Source organism: Nerophis lumbriciformis, linkage group LG03 (assembly GCF_033978685.3).
Source record: "Nerophis lumbriciformis linkage group LG03, RoL_Nlum_v2.1, whole genome shotgun sequence".
Lineage (NCBI taxonomy): Eukaryota > Metazoa > Chordata > Actinopteri > Syngnathiformes > Syngnathidae > Nerophis > Nerophis lumbriciformis.
In genome coordinates, this window is record NC_084550.2 from 11,447,995 (window position 1) to 11,469,387 (window position 21,393).

The following is a 21,393-nucleotide window of genomic DNA, read 5'->3' on the forward strand; positions in this document are numbered from 1 at the left end:
ATGATTATTAGCATTCAGACAGGTTAAAATGTTGCTAAAACCATCACTTTTCTATCAGTCACAGTGACTTTTCAAAACAAAAATATTACAGCAAAAATCATATGGGTTGATTGACATGTTTATTCTGTAAGCTAACTTCAATAGTTTGAAATTATTTTGACAGTTAATGCCAGTTATCCTGTCAACCTTTCACAAGACTTCAATTTGTTAATTGAAAGTATAAACAGTATAAACACTTTTTACAGTAAACAAATGGTAAAACAGTACTAAACAATTCCATAAAAAAAAAAATTGGTGTCATTATTAACTTTCTGTCCAAGCTTGTATAATCTACTGCCTTGTTCAATTGTAAAAAATATTCTGTGCCTAAAATTCACATTTCTATCACAATTATCATACTGTAAACATGGTAAGCTAACTTCATTAAAATTAATAGTCCTGTCAATAGCATGGAATTACAATTCAAATGTAGTTTTTTTGTAAGCCTTTCAAAATAATTCAAAATATGAAAAATTAATGAAAATTAATTTAAGCCATCAGACACTTGAAAAGTGGCACATCACATCTCTAATGTAATCATTTGAACTTTTCAACAGAAATAGCACTGCAAAAATATTAAGGACATACTTCTGTATTTTGGTAGTTATGCTGTCAACATTTAACAAGATTTCTTCAACTTGGACTTGAAAGCATAAATAGTATAAACACTTTTAACAGTATGTCGTGCTGTGAAATACAGCCGACAGGATTGCGCACCAAACACGAAGCAAGGCCATGGTGCAGGAGAACAAAGGACTTCTTTCATTTAAGGTTTGTGATAAACCATCAAACTCATTCGTTAAAAGGACTCTATAGTAATATAAAGCGAATTTTTCTGGACATTATCATGCAAGAAAAGTTTATTTTTGGGATCGCGATCACCGCGTAATGATTTTTAAAGGTTGCATTACATTATTAACTGTCCCATGTGATCAGCCAGTGCGATTGGAAGTCCATGCTCAATTATTGCCTCCGTAAATAAAACTTCGGCATTTATCACATCCAAAGAATCTGTTTGGGCGACGAAAAACGTTGAAAGTTTTCCACTTGTATCGCTAGCAACGGCATTAGACTTGTGTTTTTTTGTCCCAACGTGGTCTTTTACATCGCTAATTCCTCCGTGTCCGATCGAAAAATCTTGTCTGCACAAGGTGCAATTCACGTAGTTTTCACCCTTTTTTTTTTTTTTATTAATATTAGATATATAACAACGGGCGGATGGCGGGCGGGTGCAGTTCTGATCAAACGTTACATCGGGTGGATGGCGGATGGTTGACGACTTTCTGACGCGGTTGCGGATGAAATAAATTGCCTATCCGCGCATCTCTATCACACACACAAGTGAATGCAATTCATACTTGGTCAATAGCCATACAGGTCACACTGAGGTTGGCCGTATAAACAACTTTAACACTGTTACAAATATGCGCCACACTGTGAACCCACACCAAACAAGAGTGACAAACACGTTTCGGGAGAACATCCGCACCGTAACACAACATAAACACAACAGAACAAATACCCAGAACCCCTTGCAGCACTAACTCTTCCGGGACACTACAATATATACCCCCGCTACCCCCTACCCCCGCCCACCTCAACCTCCTCATGCTCTCTCAGGGAGAGCATGTTCCAAATTCCAAGCTGCTGTTTTGAGGCATGTTAAAAAAAATTATGCACTTTGTGACCTCAATAATAAATATGGCATTTTTTTCCATAACTTGAGTTGATTTATTTTGGAAAACCTTGTTACATTGTTTAATGCATCCAGCGGGGCATCACAACAAAATTAGGCATAATAATGTGTTAATTCCACGACTGTATATATCGGTTTCGGTTGATATCGGAATCGGTAATTAAGAGTTGGACAATCGGATATCGGCAAAAAAGCCATTATCGGACATCTCTACTTACAACGACCTATAAGTCAACTCCAAAAATTTGTGAACGGAACTAGAAAAGTCTATACTTTTGCACTTCTTTTTGTGCTGCCGAGAACAAACGGACAAGTAATAAGACCCGCTTTGCTTAAAAGAAAAAGAAGCGGACACACACAAAGCGTACAAGCACAGACACGTACATACATGCAGGGCAGGTGTGGGGTCAGCGTCGGGGTCAGCAGCTTCGCTCCAGCTCTCAAATATAGAGCGTCCACTATGAGAGGACGCGGAGTTCACGGAAAGGCTCTCGGATGACCAGCGGCTACGGTACAAAACGTTCATTCATTCATGCACACAATCACAGCCACAGCATGAAACGAACACACGTTATTGCATGATGCCAATGTATGTTTATAAATAGTTTCGTAGCGATATGGTAATTAGAAGCTGCTTCACACTGACATGTCATTAAGATCTTTATCTTGCTGCAATCTGTAAGCATGACGGCTCATTTCCTCTCCTGCTTATCCCATCTCCTTTCTCCCCCTCTACTGTTTCTCCTTGCTTCTCTACTCTTTGCCAACTGTCCTCAGCTCTCTCTCGCAAGACCGCCGCTGACAGAATCCATTCAGCGGCGAACAGAGGAGCCTTCTGCAGCCGAAACATAAGACTGACACCCTGACCCCACCAGGGTGACCTCTGCACCCCCAGCTAACGGGTCTGACACATAGAAGCATGCAAATATGTGTTTGTGTGTGTGTGTGTGTGTGTATGGGAGGGGGCGGGGAGCAAGTTGCAAACTGATCTGACCAGTCGTATCCATTAAAGTTAAATGCATACTCACGCCCAAAGACTAAGACCCTGTCTACATTAAGCCGGATAACTCATTAAACGAACAATTACAAACCCCGTTTCCATATGAGTTGGGAAATTGTGTTAGATGTAAATATAAACGGAATACAATTATTTGCAAATCCTTTTCAACCCATATTCAGTTGAATGCACTACAAAGACAAGATATTTGATGTTCAAACTCATAAACTTAACTTAAATTAACTTAGAATTTCATGGCTGCAACACGTGCCAAAGTAGTTGGGAAATGGCATGTTCACCACTGTGTTACATGGCCTTTCCTTTTAACAACACTCAGTAAGCGTTTAAGAACTGAGGAGACACATTTTTTAAGCTTCTCAGGTGGAATTCTTTCCCATTCTTGCTTGATGTACAGCTTAAGTTGTTCAACAGTCCGGGGGTCTCCGTTGTGGTATTTTAGGCTTCATAATGTGCCACACATTTTCAATGGGAGACAGGTCTGGACTACAGGCAGGCCAGTCTAGTACCCGCACTCTTTTACTATGAAGCCACGTTGCTGTAACACGTGGCTTGGCATTGTCTTGCTGAAATAAGCAGGGGCGTCCATGGTAACGTTGCTTGGATGGCAACATATGTTGCTCCAAAACCTGTATGTACCTTTCAGCATTAATGGTGCCTTCACAGATGTGTAAGTTACCCATGTCTTGGGCACTAATACACCCCCATACCATCACAGATGCTGGCTTTTCAAATTTGGGCCTATAACAATCCGGATGGTTCTTTTCCTCTTTGGTCCGGAGGACACGACGTCCACAGTTTCCAAAAACAATTTGAAATGTGGACTCGTCAGACCACAGAACACGTTTCCACTTTGTATCAGTCCCTCTTAGATGAGCTCAGGCCCAGCGAAGCCGACGGCTTTTCTGGGTGTTGTTGATAAACAGTTTTCGCCTTGCATAGGAGAGTTTTAACTTGCACTTACAGATGTAGCGACCAACCGTAGTTACTGACAGTGGGTTTCTGAAGTGTTCCTGAGCCCATGTGGTGATATCCTTTACACACTGATGTCGCTTGTTGATGCAGTACAGCCTGAGGGATCAAAGGTCACGGGCTTAGCCGCTTACGTGCAGTGATTTCTCCAGATTCTCTGAACCCTTTGATGATATTACGCACCGTAGATGGTGAAATCCCTAAATTCTTTCCAATAGCTGGTTGAGAAAGGTTTTTCTTAAACTGTTCAACAATTTGCTCACGCATTTGTTGACAAAGTGGTGACCCTCGCCCCATCTTTGTTTGTGAATGACTGAACATATCATGGAATCTACTTTTATACCCAATCATGGCACCCACCTGTTCCCAATTTGCCTGTTCACCTGTGGGATGTTCCAAATAAGTGTTTGATGAGCATTCCTCAACTTTATCAGTATTTATTGCCACCTTTCCCAACTTCTGTGTCACGTGTTGCTGGCATCAAATTCTAAAGTTAATGATTATTTGCAAAAAAAAAAATGTTTTTATCAGTTTGAACGTCAACTATGTTGTCATTGTAGCATATTCAACTGAATATTGGTTGAAAATGATTTGCAAATCATTGTATTCCATTTATATTTACATCTAACACAATTAGGTCCAGAGTATATAAAGTCACCAAAAAGGAATGGACAATGAAGGTGAAGGCAAAAGAGTGAGGAGTGTCTTGACCAGATATCTACATCCCTAGATTGATTGATTTAGAATGTTCTTTAGCACATTGTTTACTTTCACGTGTCCATTAAAGACTTGATTAATTTATGATGGCTCAGGTGTGATTCACTACAATATTCACACTGGATTCTAGTTAATTGAAGTACCACAACAATGGATATTGTTCGGATAAGTTACATTTAAGAACTTGCACACAAAGCAACACTGGGGGTGACTATGACTATCACTGAACATCGCTCAAAATGAATATCTTTATACGTATAGTTTCACCAAAAAATATATCGAAATATATATCGAATATCGATTTCAAGTAAAAATATATCGATATATACTTTTTCGTTCATATCGCCCAGCCCAACATTATACATATATATATATATATATATATATATACTTGCAGTACCGTATTTTTCGGAGTATAAGTCGCTCCGGAGTATAAATCGCACCGGCCGAAAATCCATAATAAAGAAGGAAAAACACATATATAAGTCGCATTTTTTGGGGAAATTTATTTGATAAAAGCCAACACCAAGAATAGACATTTGAAAGGCAATTTAAAATAAATAAAGAATAGTGAACAACAGGCTGAATAAGTGTACGTTATATGAGGCATAAATAACCAACTGAGAACGTGCCTGGTATGTTAAAAGCCTACCGAAATGCGATTTTCTTATTTAAACGGGGATAGCAGGTCCATTCTATGTGTCATACTTGATCATTTCGCGATATTGCCATATTTTTGCTGAAAGGATTTAGTGGAGAACATCGACGATAAAGTTCGCAACTTTTAGTCGCTGATAAAAAAGCCTTGCCTGTACCGGAAGTAGCAGACAAATAGCGTGACGTCACAGGTTGTGGAGCTCCTCACATCTGCACATTGTTTACAATCATGGCCACCAGCAGCGAGAGCGATTCGGACCGAGAAAGCGACGATTTCCCCATTAATTTGAGCGAGGATGAAAGATTCGTGGATGAGGAAAGTGAGAGTGAAGGACTAGAGGGCAAATAGGGAAGATGCTGTGAGAGGCGGGTGGGACCTGATATTCAGCTGGGAATGACTAAAACAGTAAATAAACACAAGACATATATATACTCTATTAGCCACAACACAACCAGGCTTTTATTTAATATGCCACAAATTAATCCCGCATAACAAACACCTCCCCCCTCCCGTCCATATAACCCGCCAATACAACTCAAACACCTGCACAACACACTCAATCCCACAGCCCAAAGTACCGTTCACCTCCCCAAAGTTCATACAGCACATATATTTCCCCAAAGTTACGTACGTGACATGCACATAGCGGCACGCACGTACGGGCAAGCGATCAAATGTTTGGAAGCCGCAGCTGCATGCGTACTCACGGTACCGTGTCTGCGCATCCAACTCAAAGTCCTCCTGGTAAGAGTCTCTGTTGTCCCAGTTCTCCACAGGCCAATGGTAAAGCTTGACTGTCATCTTTCGGGGATGTAAACAATGAAACACCGGCTGTGTTTGTGTTGCTGCAGCCGGCCACAATACACCGCTTCCCACCTACAGTTTTCTTCTTTGCTGTCTCCATTGTTCATTGCAAAAGATTCACCAACACAGATGTCCAGAATACTGTGGAATTTTGCGATGAAAACAGACGACTTAATAGCTGGCCACCATGCTGTCCCAAAATGTCCTCTACAATCCGTGACGTCACGTGCCGGCGTCATCATACCGAGACGTTTTCAGCATGATATTTCGCGCGAAATTTAAAATTGCACTTTAGTAAGCTAACCCGGCTGTATTGGCATGTGTTGCAATGTTAAGATTTCATCATTGATATATAAACTATCAGACTGCGTGGTCGGTAGTAGTGGGTTTCAGTAGGCCTTTAATGTAACATATTATGGTAAGAGTCATTCAAATAACTATAACATATAGAACATGCTATACGTTCACCAAACAATCTGTCACTCCTAATCGCTAAATCCCATGAAATCTTATACGTCTAGTCTCTTACGTGAATGAGCTAAATAATATTATTTGATATTTTACGGTAATGTGTTAATAATTTCACACATAAGTCGCTCCTGAGTATAAGTCGCACCCCCGGCCAAACTATGAAAAAAACGGCGACTTACAGTCCGAAAAATACGGTATATAGGATTTAGAAGTTGTTTTAGAGGGCTTTGAAGGCTACCATGGCGACTCCCATTAGCCGCATCTTCCGATTCTAATTTTTTTTAAAAGACGTGTGTTCTTATCTCTCATAAGGATTGTGAACGATAGGCAAAATAAATAATACAAAAAAGCCAGTTCCCCCCTGGCTAACATTCTAAGTTCTCTCTTGTAAGTAAAAAAAAACAGGTAATTAAGGTCAGGGGAGCAGCGCTTTAAATTTGTTAAGGTATCAACAACAGCAGGCACACAGCTATTTAGGGTAACTCAATCTTCTGATTACTCCCCGAAGAACAAAAAAGATTCTTGACATGTGAGTGAGGGAATCTATGTGTGTGTGTGTATGTGTGTGTTTGTGCACGTATGTGCATGTGTTTGCATCTGTGCACATTAATATGGCACATTTAGGTACAGTTGCGGGAAGTATAAAGTGTCTTTGGATTTTTAAAAGTGCCATACATTATTATTACATTTATTTAATTATTGCTTAATATGTATTCTTGCATTCACTTGCTTTGTGCAGTCTATGACTACCGTGTATTTATTGATAAGCAGCTTTGCAATTAGAGATGTCCGATAATGGCTTTTTTGCCGATATCCGATATTCCGATATTGTCCAACTCTTTATTACCGATATCAACCGATACCGATATATACAGTCGTGGAATTAACACATTATTATGCCTAATTTTGTTGTGATGCCCCACTGGATGCATTAAACAATGTAACAAGGTTTTCCAAAATAAATCAACTCAAGTTATGGAAAAAAAATGCCAAAATGGCACTGCCATATTTAGGGACCGAGTCCCTTTGGGACAGAGGACCCTATTGTATTTCTAGCGTTTTATTATTATACTGCCGCCTATTTGAGCTGTAATTTGACCCCTTTAACAAGCTTCAAAACTCACCAAATTGGACACACACATCAGGACTGGCAAAAATTGTGATCAAATCAAAAAAACCAAACCCCAAAACTCAAAATTGCGCTCTAGCGCCCCCTAGGAAGAAAACACAGACAAAACGGCCTGTAACTCCCAGTAGGAATGTCGTAGAGACATGAAACAAAAACCTCTATGTAGGTCTCACTTAGACCTATATTTCATATACTGACAACCCCCAGCAAAAATCAACAGGAAGTTTGCAATTCCCCCTTCAAAACAAAAGTTGTGTAAAAACAGTCACCTTTTTTCAAACATTATCTCCTCTGAGCACGTTTGTCGTGTCGGCTTCAAATTAGCACAGGAGAGAGATTGAACCCTTCTGATTAAAAGTTGATGAAAGAGTTTTAATTACTGCTCCGGTTTGGATTTTATGAGCCCTTAAAGTCGGTCCCGTCCATCGCTGCTTGCAGCTTTAATTATTATTATTGAAGTCACAAAGTGCATTCTTTTTTTTAACATGCCTCAAAACAGCAGCTTGGGATTTGGGACATGCTCTCCCTGAGTGAGCATGAGGAGGTTGAGGTGGGTGGGGTTAAGGGGTAGTGTATATAGTAGCGTCCCGGAAGAGTTAGTTCTGCAAGGGGTTCTGGGTATTTGTTCCGCTGTGTTTGTGTTGTGTTACGGTGCGGATGTTCTCTTTGTCATTCTTGTTTGGTGTGGGTTCAGTGTGGCGCATATTTGTAACAGTGTTAAAGTTCTTTACACGGCCACCCTCAGTGTGACCTGTATGGCTGTTGACCAAGTATGAGTTGCATTCACTTGTGTGTGTGAAAATCCGTAGATATTATGTGATTGGGCCGGCAAGCAAAGGCATTGCCTTTAAGGTTTATTGGCGCTCTGTACTTTACTTTTACATCAATTTTACTTTGTGAAACCGATACCGATAATTTCCGATATTACATTTTAAAGCCTTTATCGGCCGATAATATCGGACTGCCGATATTATCGGACATCTCTATTTGCAATGTATTTATTGCATCTTCTTATTTGTCTATCCAACACACACATTTAGTTTTGCGATAGTGACACAAGCACATGTTTGGTTGCACACACGGCGACCCCCCCGCTGCACCACCCCCCGGCTTAAGAGAAATTACTGCCACCTGAAGCGGAACCCTGTCCATCATGAAGAAGGCCCCCCTAAAGCCCCACAGGTGTCCTTTAACATGTGCAAAAGGTCCATCCAAGCCTCCTACCCTCAACTACCCCCGGGCTCTCCATGTGGTCATTCATCTGCTTGTGGTGGAGGACATCAAAACAAAACACCTCCCCGGGGGTTCAGGGGGGGCAAAACTTCACAGCTCAGCGTGCACGTGAATTGTTGAAGGGAAGGGAATACAAAGCTGGCCGCGTTAAAACCTTTGGACAACATTCTCGTGTTGATGCAGGCAACATCCGTAGTGAGTGAGGGGTGAATCTTTACTGAAAAAATAGATGATGGCTGTGCGGGACAAACTGCTATTTTGCTGCAGGTCATAAGCACTTTCACTTCCTGTCTAGGCACTTTTGCAGAAATAGGTGAAAGACTTTTGAATGAGAGATAACATTCAGTTTGGAGCGATTGCGACAAAAATGCCTTATTTTAGTTCAGTTAAAACTCAATTATTACTGTATTCTCATTTGCTTTCTGCCCCAATGACAACCTGTCTAGGCAGCAGACCGGTCTGGGCTGAACTTAAACATATTTTCAAGTAATTAACTATCCGTATTCAAAAACAAGAAAAAAACAAAACAAAAATTAGGGGTATTTTATTTGAACTAAGCAAAATTATCTGCCAATAGAACAAGAAAATTTGGCTTGTCAAGACTTTCCAAAACAAGTAAAATTAAAGCTGCAAGCAGCGATGGACGGGACCGACTTTGACGGCACATAAAATCCAAACCGGAGCAGTAATTAAAACTCTTTGGTCAACTTTTAATCAGAAGGGTTCAATCTCTCTCCTGTGCTAGTTTGAAGCCATCACGACAAACGCGCTCAGAGGAGATAATGTTTGAAAAAAGGTGACTGGTTTTTACAAAACTTTTGTTTTGAAGGGAGAATTGCAAACTTCCTGTTGATTTTTGCTGGGGGTTGTCAATATATGAAATGTAGGTCTAAGTGAGACCGACATAGAGGTTTTTGTTTCATGTCTCTAACACATTCCTACTGGAAGTTACAGGTAGTTTTGTCTGAGTTTTCTTCCTAGGAGCAGTTGTGTCTGTGTTTTCTTCCTAGTGAGCGCTAGAGCGCAATTTTGAGTTTTGGGTTTGGGTTTTTTAATTAAATCGCAATTTTTGCCAGTCCTAATGTGTGTGTCCAGTTTGGTGAGTTTTGAAGCATGTTAAGGGGGTCAAATTACGGCTCAAAGAGGCAAAACTGACTGTTTTTAGTAAACTTTTGTTTTGAAGGGGGAATTGCTGACTTCCTGTTGATTTTTGCTGAAGGATGTCAACTTATGAAATCTAGGTCTAAGTCAGACCCACATAGAAGTTTTAGTTTCATGTCTCTATGACATTCCTACTAGAAGTTACAAGCAGTTTTGTCTGTGTTTTTTCCTAGGAGGCGCTAGAGCGCAATTTTGAGTTTTGGGGTTTGGTTTTTTGATTAGATGGCAATTTTTGCCAGTCCTGATGTGTGTGTCAAATATGGTGAGTTTTGAAGCATGTTAACGGGGTCAAAGAGGCGGCGGAATAATAATAATAAAACGCACAAAATACAATAGGGTCCTCTGTCCCAAAGGGACATTGCGGTCCCTAATTAAAGCTGCAAGCAGCGATGTACGGGACCGACTTTGAGGGCTCATAAAATCCAAACCGGAGCAGTAATACAACTCTTTCATCAACTTTTAATCAGAAGGGTTCAATCTCTCTCCTGTGCTAATTTGAATCCGACACGACAAACGCGTTCAACCTCCATGAACCCAAAAATACCTTAAAATAAGTATATTCTCACAAATAACAAGTGCACTTTTCTTGGTAGAAAAAAAAGAGACCTTTTTGCTCAATATGTTGAAAAATATTCTTAAATTAAGTAAATGCTAGTGCCATTATCTTGACATAATGATATGCGCTCGGCATCATGATTTTTTTTTTTTTAATGCTTGAAGTAAGAAATGATTACTTTAAAAAAGTAGTTTTATACTTGTGAGAGTTGATGACACAGCTTTGCAACAGTTGATATTCTAGTTTCAAGCATGTTTTACTCAATATAGGTCATCAAATCTCAGCAACAAGCTGTAATATCTTACTGAGATCATTTAGGACCAAAACCCTTAAAACAAGTAAAACACTCTAACATAAAATCTGCTTAGTGAGAAGAATTATCTTATCAGATAGAAAATAAGCAAATATTACCCTTATTTGAGATATTTAATCTTACTTAGTGTCAGGCTTGTCCCTGACAGTTTGGTCAAGTTTAAGTTTTTCCTCTGTCATTTCCTGTCAACGCTCTTATTTTGGTTATTTCCTCATTGTCTCCCTGAGTGCTGCTTCCCCTCAGCTGCGGCTGATTGGCACCTGGCCACACCTGGTGTCAATCAGCCAGCTGCTATTCAAACCTGCCTTCCCCTCCAGTCAGTGCTGGATTATTGTCATTGTCACTACTACTTGTCATAATACTTGTCGTTGTAGCTCTGTCTACTTTTGTTCACTCCGCTCATGTCATAGTTCCTTCGTGTCACAGTAAGTGTTTTTGTTTCTTGTCCACAGTTAGCCTTTGTGCAATTTTAGTTCATAGCCAAGTTTGTTCTCCGCCTTGTGCGCGCCTTTTGTTTGTACCCTTTTGTTTTTTTTTTTGCTATAGTGTTAAATTAAATCATGTTTTCTCGCTCAATGCCTGCCGTCATCTCTGCATCTTGGGGTTCGTCACCAACACACCCTGACACTTAGATTTCAGTTTTTGCATTTCAGCCATTCAATTTTCTTAACACAACACAGATAGACAGACAACATTCACACTCACATTCTTTTTTTTAAATTTTTTAAATTTTACTTTTACTTTTCTCCAAAATGGCTCCATCTCCATCAACGACAGCAGCACACCATATTTAGATGTTTCTTACAGGTAGACACTTATTTTTTTAAATTTATTTTTTATTTTTTATTTTTTTATTTTATTTTATTTTTTTTGTCTACAGGTAGACACTTAGAGTATCGCAAACGCTCAAAATGCTGTAGTTTATTTGTCTTAACTAGCAGACAATAATTGGAAAGAAGCTGTTACCTTATTTCTAAAATAAAATACAAATCATACATAACATACATAAAAAAAAAAAAAAAACTTGGGTAATGGTTTTGAGTGCATGAGAACGTGTAAAGAAAAACAGCTCTCTTGAACTACATGGTCATTTATGAACAAGTAAATTGCAAAACAGCAATAACATGTTATTTTTTTTGTTCATATAAATTGTTATTTATATGGTATATGTATTACAGTGCAGTATTTGTCTTATGTATTATCATCGATCAATAAAGATAATATTTTTTATGCTCTATAAAAATAGAATGGGACTTTATTTGTCATATCACTTAATTTTGTTGTACAAATATTGTATCAATTAATAATAAACTGACTTTGCGGAAATGTGTTTAGGTCAGTCCTGGAACCAAGTAGCCATGATAAGGACAAAACTGCTCAGCCAGCATTAATTGCACTGATGAGTTCACCGCACAGCAACTCTATCACGTATTTGTTTCACACTAACAGCTGAGTAGCGCAACAATAGAAAAAGTTCATTGAAACTTCATTCTGAAGTTGCCTACAGCCACAGCTATGAATGCCAAAATACAGTAGAACTGTCAATCGCTCTTTTTGTATCGTAACCTGTGGTTGGTACCCCAATGGAAGAGTGCTGAGAAATAGTAGTGATCATTTAAAAAAAAAAAATAAAAAAAAAAATAAAAAATAAAAAATATATATATATATATATATATATATTTATTTATTTAATTTTTTTCCGACCATTGACTGGCTCTCAGTCTCCGTTCTAATTCATCCCAAAGGAGTTCAGGTCAGGACTCTGTGCAGGCCAGTCAAGTTCATCCACACCAGACTCTGTCATCCATGTCTTTATGGACCTTGCTTTGTGCACTGGTGCACAGTCATGTTGGAAGAGGAAGGGGCCCGCTCCAAACTGTTCCCACAAGGTTGGGAGCATGGAATTGTCCAACATGTTTTGGCATCCTGGAGCATTCAAAGTTCTTTTCACTGGAACTAAGGGGCCAAGCCTAACTCCTGAAAAACAACCCCACACCATAATTCCTCCTCCACCAAATTTCACACTTGGCACAATGCAGTCTGAAATGCACCGTTCTAAAGGCAACCTCCAAACCCAGACTGGTCCATCAGATTGTCAGATGGAAAAGCGTGACTGATCAGTCCAGAGAAGGCGTCTCCACTTCTCTAGAGTCCAGTGGCGACGTGCTTTACACCACTGCATCCCACGCTTTGCATTGGACTTGGTGATGCATGGCTTAGATTCAGCAGCTCGGCCATGGAAACCCATTTCATGGAGCTCTCTGCGTACTGTACGTGGGCTAATTGGAAGGTCACATGAAGTTTGGAGCTCTGTAGAAACTGACTGTGCAGAAAGTCGGCGACCTCTTTGCACTATGCTCTCAGCAACCGCTGACTCCTGTCAGTTTACGTGGCCTACCACTTGGTGGCTGAGTTGCTGTTGTTCCCAAACTCTTCACTTTTCTTATAATAAAGCCGACAGTTGACTTTGGAATATTTAGTAGCGAGGAAATTTCGCCACTATTTGTTGCACAGGTGGCATTCTATGACAGTTCCACGCTGGAAATCACTGAGAGCGGCCCAGTCTTTCACAAATGTTTGTAGAAACAGTCTCCATGCCTAAGTGCTTGATTTTATACACCTGTGGCCGGCCCAAGTGATTAGGACACCTGATTCTGATCATTTGGATGGGTGGCCAAATATTTTTGGCAATATAGTGTATATATATATATATATATATATAGCAGAAAACAAACAATGGAACTCAGCAGTCGATATTGACAGTAAAAAGTCGCAATTGTTGGATATGAATTCAAACCATAACCAAGCATGCATCACTATAGCTCTTGTCTCAAAGTAGGTGTACTGTCACCACCTGTCACATCACGCCGTGACTTATTTTGAGTTTTTTTGCTGTTTTTCTGTGCGTAGTGTTGTAGTTCTTGTCTTGCGCTCCTATTTTGGTGTTGATTGTCATTGTCATGTACGGATGTACTTTGTGGACGCCGTCTGCTTCACACGCTGTAAGTCTTTGCTGTCGTCCAGCATTCCGTTTTTGTTTACTTCTCAGCCAGTTCAATTTTAGTTTGGTTTTGCTTAGCGATCCCTAAGCTTCAATGCCTTTTGTTTATTTTTGGTTCAAGCATTAGATACCTTTTTACCTGCATGCTGCCTCCCGCTGTCGTCTGCATATTGTGATCACGACAAACAATGTTCCCGACATCTACAAAACAATTAGCTACCTGCTGCCACCTACTGATATGGAAGAGTGGTTACACGGTTAAACTGCAGAGCTCTTGACAACACAGACAATAATTACTGTCAAGTTTGTCACTGACAGTTTAGTTATGTTTTGGTTTTTCCTTTGTGTTTGTTTTTATTTCCTGTCAGCGCTCTTATTTTGGTTCAGTTTCCTGCTTGTCTCCCTGAGCGCTGTTTCCCCTCAGCTGCGGCTGATTGGCACCTGTCCACACCTGGTGTCAATCACCCGGCTGCTATTTAGACCTGCTTTGCCCTCCAGTCAGTGCTGGAGTATTATCGCTGTTTGCTGTTACCAGTTTTCCTGTTTATTGGTTCCTGTTTCCAGTTTGCCTGTTCCTGGTTCCTGGTTTGTGTTTTGCCTTAATTTTGGACATTAAATTATGTTTTTCCCGCACCAAACCTGCCATCTCTGCATCTTGGGGGGTTCGTCACCACCACAACAACTTGACATACTGGTTTGCAAAAAAATATTTTTAACCCAATTAGGTGGAATTACATAATTTGGGGTGAGTTTTTCCTTGCCCTTATGTGGGCTTTGTACCGAGGATGTCGTTGTGGCTTGTGCAGCCCTTTGAGACACTTGTGATTTAGGGCTATATAAATAAACATTGATTGATTGACTGATTGAATTTCCCACGGTGCACCACACAATATCTCACGGTACACCAGTGTGCCGCGGCACAGTGGTTGAAAAACACTGGTATAGAGAGTGAGTCTAGAATAAAACACAAGCGTATCGCTGTGTCTCCCGGTATGAAATTGTTCTCTTTGATGTCAATGCCAAGTGACCTCGCCAGTGGTCGGAGGATTTAAAGAGCCGTCCAAACAAACGTCAACACTCCTAACACCCTCAAGGTCGCCTTGTGTGTGTGTGTGTGTGTGTGTGTGTGTGTGTGTGTGTGTGTCTGTGTGTGCGCGTGTGTGTGTCAATGCAACCCATCCTTTTGAGGGTTTACTTCTTCATTTTTTTAAAGATAATTGACGTCATTGAGTGATGCTTCCTCGTTAAAAGCATACTCATCTCTCCATCCTCACTGTTTGCTACATGCTCCAAAAGGACTGGAAAAATGAACCCTAATGAAATGGAACAAGTGATTGCATTTTGGGGGGTGATCCGGATCATTTCTACTACGTTTATGGTTACAATGCTGCACTTTTTAGAGTGTTCGTATGCTTTGAGTTGTGATTTTCATTCAAGAGTAAAATTTTGTTAACAAAGTATATTTTATAGAGATGTCCGATAATGGCTTTTTTGCCGATATCCCGATAGTGTCCAACTCTTAATTACCGATTCCGATATCAACCGATACCGATATATACAGTCGTGGAATTAACTCATTATTATGCCTAATTTTGTTGTGATGCCCCGCTGGATGCATTATTATTTGTTGTGATGCCCCGCTGGATGCATTAAACGATGTAACAAGGTTTTCCAAAATAAATCAACTCAAGTTATGGGAAAAAATTAGGGATGTCCGATAATGGCTTTTTGCCGATATTCCGATATTGTCCAACTCTTTAATTACCGATACCGATATCAACCGATATATAGTCGTGGAATTAACACATTATTATGCCTAATTTGGACAACCAGGTATGGTGAAGATAAGGTACTTTAAAAAAATAATAATAAAATAAAATAAGATAAATACATTCAAAACATTTTCTTGAATAAAAAAGAAAGTAAAACAATATAAAAACAGTTACATTGAAAATAATAATTAATAAAAATGAGTAAAATTAACTGTTAAAGGTTAGTACTATTAGTGGACCAGCAGCACGCACAATCATGTGTGCTTACGGACTGTATCCCTTGCAGACTGTATTGATATATATTGATATATAATGTAGGAACCAGAATATTAATAACAGAAAGAAACAACCCTTTTGTGTGAATGACTGTGAATGAGTGTAAACGAGGGAGGGAGTTTTTTTGGGTTGGTGCACTAATTGTAAGTGTATCTTGTGTTTTTTTATGTTGATTTAATTAAAAAAAAAAAAAAAAAACCAAAAAAAAACGATACCGATAATAAAAAAAACGATACCGATAATTTCCGATATTACATTTTAACACATTTATCAGCCAATAATATCGGCAGGCCGATATTATGGGACATCTCTAGAAAAAATGCCAACATGGCACTGCCATATTTATTATTGAAGTCACAAAGTGCCTTATTTTTTTTTAACATGCCTCAAAACAGCAGCTTGGAATTTGGGAGCATGAGGAGGTTGAGGTGGGCGGGATAGCAGGGGGTGTATATTGTAGCGTCCCGGAAGAGTTAGTGCTGCAAGGGGTTCTGGGTATTTGTTCTGTTGTGTTTATGTTGTGTTACGGTGCGGATGTTCTCTCGAAATGTGTTTGTCATTCTTGTTTGGTGTGGGTTCACAGTGTGGCACATATTTGTAACAGTGTTAAACTTGTTTATACGGCCACCCTCAGTGTGACCTGTATGGCTATTGACCAACATTGCATTCACTTGTGTGTGTGAAAAGCCGTAGATATTATGTGACTGGGCCGGCACGCAAATGCAGTGCCTTTAAGGCACGCCCCCAATATTGTTGTCTGGGTGGTAATGGGGAGAATGGTTGCCCCGGGAGATTTTCGGGAGGGGTTACTGAAATTCGGGAGTCTCCAGGGAAAATGGGGAGGGTTGGCAAGTATGACCGGGAGACGCAACTGCTCTGTACTTCTTCCTACGTCCGTGTACCACTCCATACAGCGGCGTTTTAAAAAGTCATATTTTACTTTTTTAAACCGATGCCGACAATTTCCGATATTACATTTTAAAGCATTTATCGGCCGATATGATCGGCTCGTTTGTTTTATATACCTTGGAGATTTAAATGTTTACTTTCAAATTACAATGTTAAAATATACGAGAAGTACAAGTGTATTGCATTGGAAGCGATACACATGCATTATTATTATATATTATCATTACATCAGTGGTTAATTTGGTCTCAAAAAATAATGGCAATACTGTATTTTTTGGACTGTAAGTCGCAGTTTTTTTCATAGTTTGGCCGGGGGTGAGACTTATACTCAGGAGCGACTTATGTGTGAAATTATTAACACATTACCGTAAAATATCAAATAATATTATTTATCTCATTCACGTAAGAGACTAGACGTATAAGATTTCATGGGATTTAGCGATTAGGAGTGACAGATTGTTTGGTAAACGTATAGCATGTTCTATATGTTATAGTTATTTGAATGACTCTTACCATAATATGTTACGTTAACATACCAGTTGGTTATTTATGCATCATATAACGTACACTTATTCAGCCTGTTGTTCACTATTCTTTATTTATTTTAAATTGCCTTTCAAATGTCTATTCTTGGTGTTGGCTTTTATCAAATACATTTCCCCCAAAAATGCGACTTATACTCCAGTGCGACTTATATATGTTTTTTTCCTTCTTTATCATGCATTTTCGGCCGGTGCGACTTATACTCCGGAGCGACTTATACTCCGAAAAATACGGTAAGAATTGTTGACGTTTTTTTATGCATTTTTAAAGTGATTTTGAGGTAGAATTGATTGCTCCCATTAGCTGCATTGCCAGCCACCTAAAACGAGCCAATTTTGGGGCGGGAAAGCTAAAAATACAAAACCCTTTTGTCTTCTTGTTTCTCATAATGATTGTGAACAATAGGCGAAGTTCCAAAATAAAGTGCAGTTCCGCTTTAAGGATTAACAATTTATGGCAAATGTTTATCATCATTGCCTGTTGTTCACTATTCTTTATTTATTTTTAAATTGCCTTTCAAATGTCTATTCTTGGTGTTGGCTTTTATCAAATAAATTTCCCCAAAAAATGCGACTTATATATGTTTTTTTCCTTCTTTATTATGCATTTTCGGCCGGTGCGACTTATACTCCGGAGCGACTTATACTCCAAAAAATACGGTAATATCGTTTATCGGCAATAATTTGTAGATCGTCGAGCAAACTTTGTAATCGGACAAGGCCTAACTGTTGGACATATTGCTGGAAATTCCGTTTCAATCTTTAAAAAAATAACACTATGAAATACAAACTTCGGTGTTAATTTGTCAACAACACTTGGGCAACGACGAAATTGGATCAGCTGCTGAATTCCGACGTGAAAAGGAGACCACATTGTGACTTTGACATTACGACTTGTTCAGAGAAAATTTAGGGCAAAGTGTAATTTGTATCCATTCTTGGCATGTGCATATTAAGTATGCAAATGCTGCTAAAAGCATCTTTTTTTTATGCAGGGATATCCAAGTAAGAATATCCAATCTAAGGATGTGAAGGTGCACCTAATGTTGTGACCGGGTGACTCTATGTAACGTTTATTACATTTTTGACAGTGGCTGGAAAGAAAACAGCGGTGACCACTTCACGTTATATGTATTTTCAAAAGATAAAAACGGGTACCGTATTTTTTGGACTATAAGTCGCACCGGCCGAAAATGCATAATAAAGAAGAAAAAAAACATATATAAGTCACACTGGAGTATAAGTCGCATTTTGTGGGGGAATTTATTTGATGAAACCCAACACCAAGACTAGACATTTGAAAGGCAATTTAAAATAAATAAAGAATAGTGAACAACAGGCTGAATAAGTGTACGTTATATGAGGCATAAATAACCAACTGGTATGTTAACGTAACATATTATGATAAGAGTCATTCAAATAACTATAACATATAGAACATGCTATACGTTTACCAAACAATCTGTCACTCCTAATCGCTAAATCCCATGAAATCCTATACGTCTAGTCCAGGGGTCGGCAACCCGCGGCTCTAGAGCCGCATGCGGCTCTTTAGCGCCGCCCTAGTGGCTCTCTGGAGCTTTTTCAAAAATCTATGAAAAACGGAAAAAGTTGAGGGGAAAAAAATATATTTTTTGTTTTAATATGGTTTCTGTAGGAGGACAAACATGACACAAACCTCCCTAATTGCTATAAAGCACACTGTTTATATTAAACATGCTTCACTGATTCGAGTATTTGGCGAGCGCCGTTTTGTCCTACTAATTTTGGCGGTCCTTGAACTCACCTTAGTTTGTTTACATGTATATCTTTCTGCGACTTTCGTTTCTAGGACGTGTTTTATGCCACTTCTTTTTCAGTCTCATGTTGTCCACCAAACTTTTAACGTTGTGAATGAATCCACAAAGGTGAGTTTTGTTGATGTTATTGACTTGTGTGGAGTGCTAATCAGACATATTTGGTCACTGCATGACTGCGAGCTAATCGATGCTAACATGCTATTTAGGCTAGCTATATGTACATATTGCATAATTATGCCTCACTTGTAGCTATATTTGAGCTCATTTAGTTTCCTTTAAGTCATATTAATTCAATTTATATCTCATGACACACTATCTGTATGTAATATGGCTTTTAATTTTTTGCGGCTCCAGACAGATTTGTTTTTGTATTTTTGGTCCAATATGGCTCTTTCAACATTTTGGGTTGCCGACCCCTGGTCTAGTCTCTTACGTGAATGAGCTAAATAATATTATTTGATATTTTACGGTAATGTGTTAATAATTTCACACATAAGTCGCTCCTGAGTATTGTCAGGCTGGTCCCTGACAGTTTGGTCATGTTTTAGTTTTACCTCTGTGTCTGTCTTTATTTCCTGTTAGCGCTCTTATTTTGTCTTTATTTCCTGCTTGTATCCCTGAGTGTTTTTTCTGCTTTGTCCTCCAGTCAGGGCTGGATTATTGTCGCTACTACCTGTCATTTACAGTGTTGGGACTAACGCGTTACAAAGTAACGCGTTACTGTAACGCCGTTAGTTTCGGCGGTAACTAGTACCGGTAATCTAACGCGTTATTTTTTATATTCAGTAACTCAGTTACCGTTACTACATGATGCGTTACTGCGTTATTTTTACGTTATTTTTCATGTAGTATCGGCTAGAAACAGAAGATCTGAGTGTGTTTTATTGCAGCGGTGGAAAAGAAAAGGCGTGCTTTGTGTGGGTGGGGCCGGGGGGGACTCCCATACCGCAGTTGAGGAGCGCAGGGGAGACGTTCCTCCAGGGCCTATGTACGTCTTCGGCGCTAACAACCTTCACTTTACCCGGCAGTGGGTCTTTACAGCTGAGGGTGAATGACGAGACCGGCGGTTTGTTGCAACTTTGTGACTTTATTGTACACAGCCATCCACCAAGCTAGAGCACCTGCAAGCACTCACTGTCGCCGGTCCCTCACCTCTCTCGCCCACTCACTCACTGACGTCACTCACCTCACATGCTGTCATATCTTAAAGGGCCACACACACACACACATACGCTACTCTCATAACAACTAACAAGACATCATGGAGAAGCCAGAAGTCGAGTTTTTTAACATGGAGATATTCTCAATACTTTTCTTTTGTCGAGCACAAAGAAAATAACATTTTAGTTAAATGTAAGTTGTGTCTTGGATCAAAGATCCTATCTACTTAAAGTTAAAGTTAAAGTGCCATTATGTTGCAGCTATTTAAAATAGTTTTGTCAATTTGTTCTGGCCTGATATAAATTGGCCCTTTGAAACATATCTTTGTCTTTGTGTGTTGTATGTAGAGCACATTGCTTAGCAGAGTTCAGTGATGCAAATGCATGTCAAGTTGATCAACACATTGTATTATTCTTCAGTGCAATAACAGTACTGAAATGAAGGCTAAAAGGGCATTAATGGGAGCCTTAAAAAAAAAGGGGGGAAAAAAGAAGTAACTAAATAGTTACTTTTCACAGTAACGCATTACTTTTTGGTGTAAGTAACTGAGTTAGTAACTGAGTTACTTTTGAAATAAAGTAACTAGTAACTGTAACTAATTACTGGTTTTCAGTAACTAACCCAACACTGGTCATTTATACTTGTCGTTGTAGCTGTGTCTACTTCTGTTCACTCTGCTCATGCCATAGTCTCGTTTCTTGCCACGTAAGTGTTTGTTTTTTCACGTCACAATAAATGTAGTTTGGTAGTCTGGTTTGCAAAAAAATATTTTTAACCCAAATAGCTGAAATTACATCATCTCACACGGCACACTAGACTGTATCAGTTGTTGAAAAACACTGATCGAGACAACAAAAAGTTTATCGTAGCTCCACTTTAATGATTATTTACTATTTGGTCGATAAAGCCTGTCTGAGTGTTTTTCTAGTCTTTAAATGTTTGGCATTATACGGGCAGTTTCTTAAGAACTATATAACGGCCTCTTCAAGATTTCAGTATGTAAAGATGTACACCTGTTGATCACTACAGTTATCTCCATGTCGTAAGTCGCCGCCGAACCTTTACTTGTTGTTGGTGCGTCAATGCTGGTAAACAAAGGTGTCCCGTTGCAGTAGTTTATTTAGGATTCAGTAGCAGCCCAAACGAGGATCACATCAAAGCCCGTTGCT

General features: G+C 39.3%; 1 protein-coding gene across 2 annotated transcripts in view; it reads right to left on the reverse strand.

The window, feature by feature from the left end:
* The window catches only part of bmpr1ba (bone morphogenetic protein receptor, type IBa), a 210,589-nt gene that overhangs the window by 133,564 nt on the left and 55,632 nt on the right, over positions 1-21,393 (reverse strand). The window lies entirely within an intron of this gene.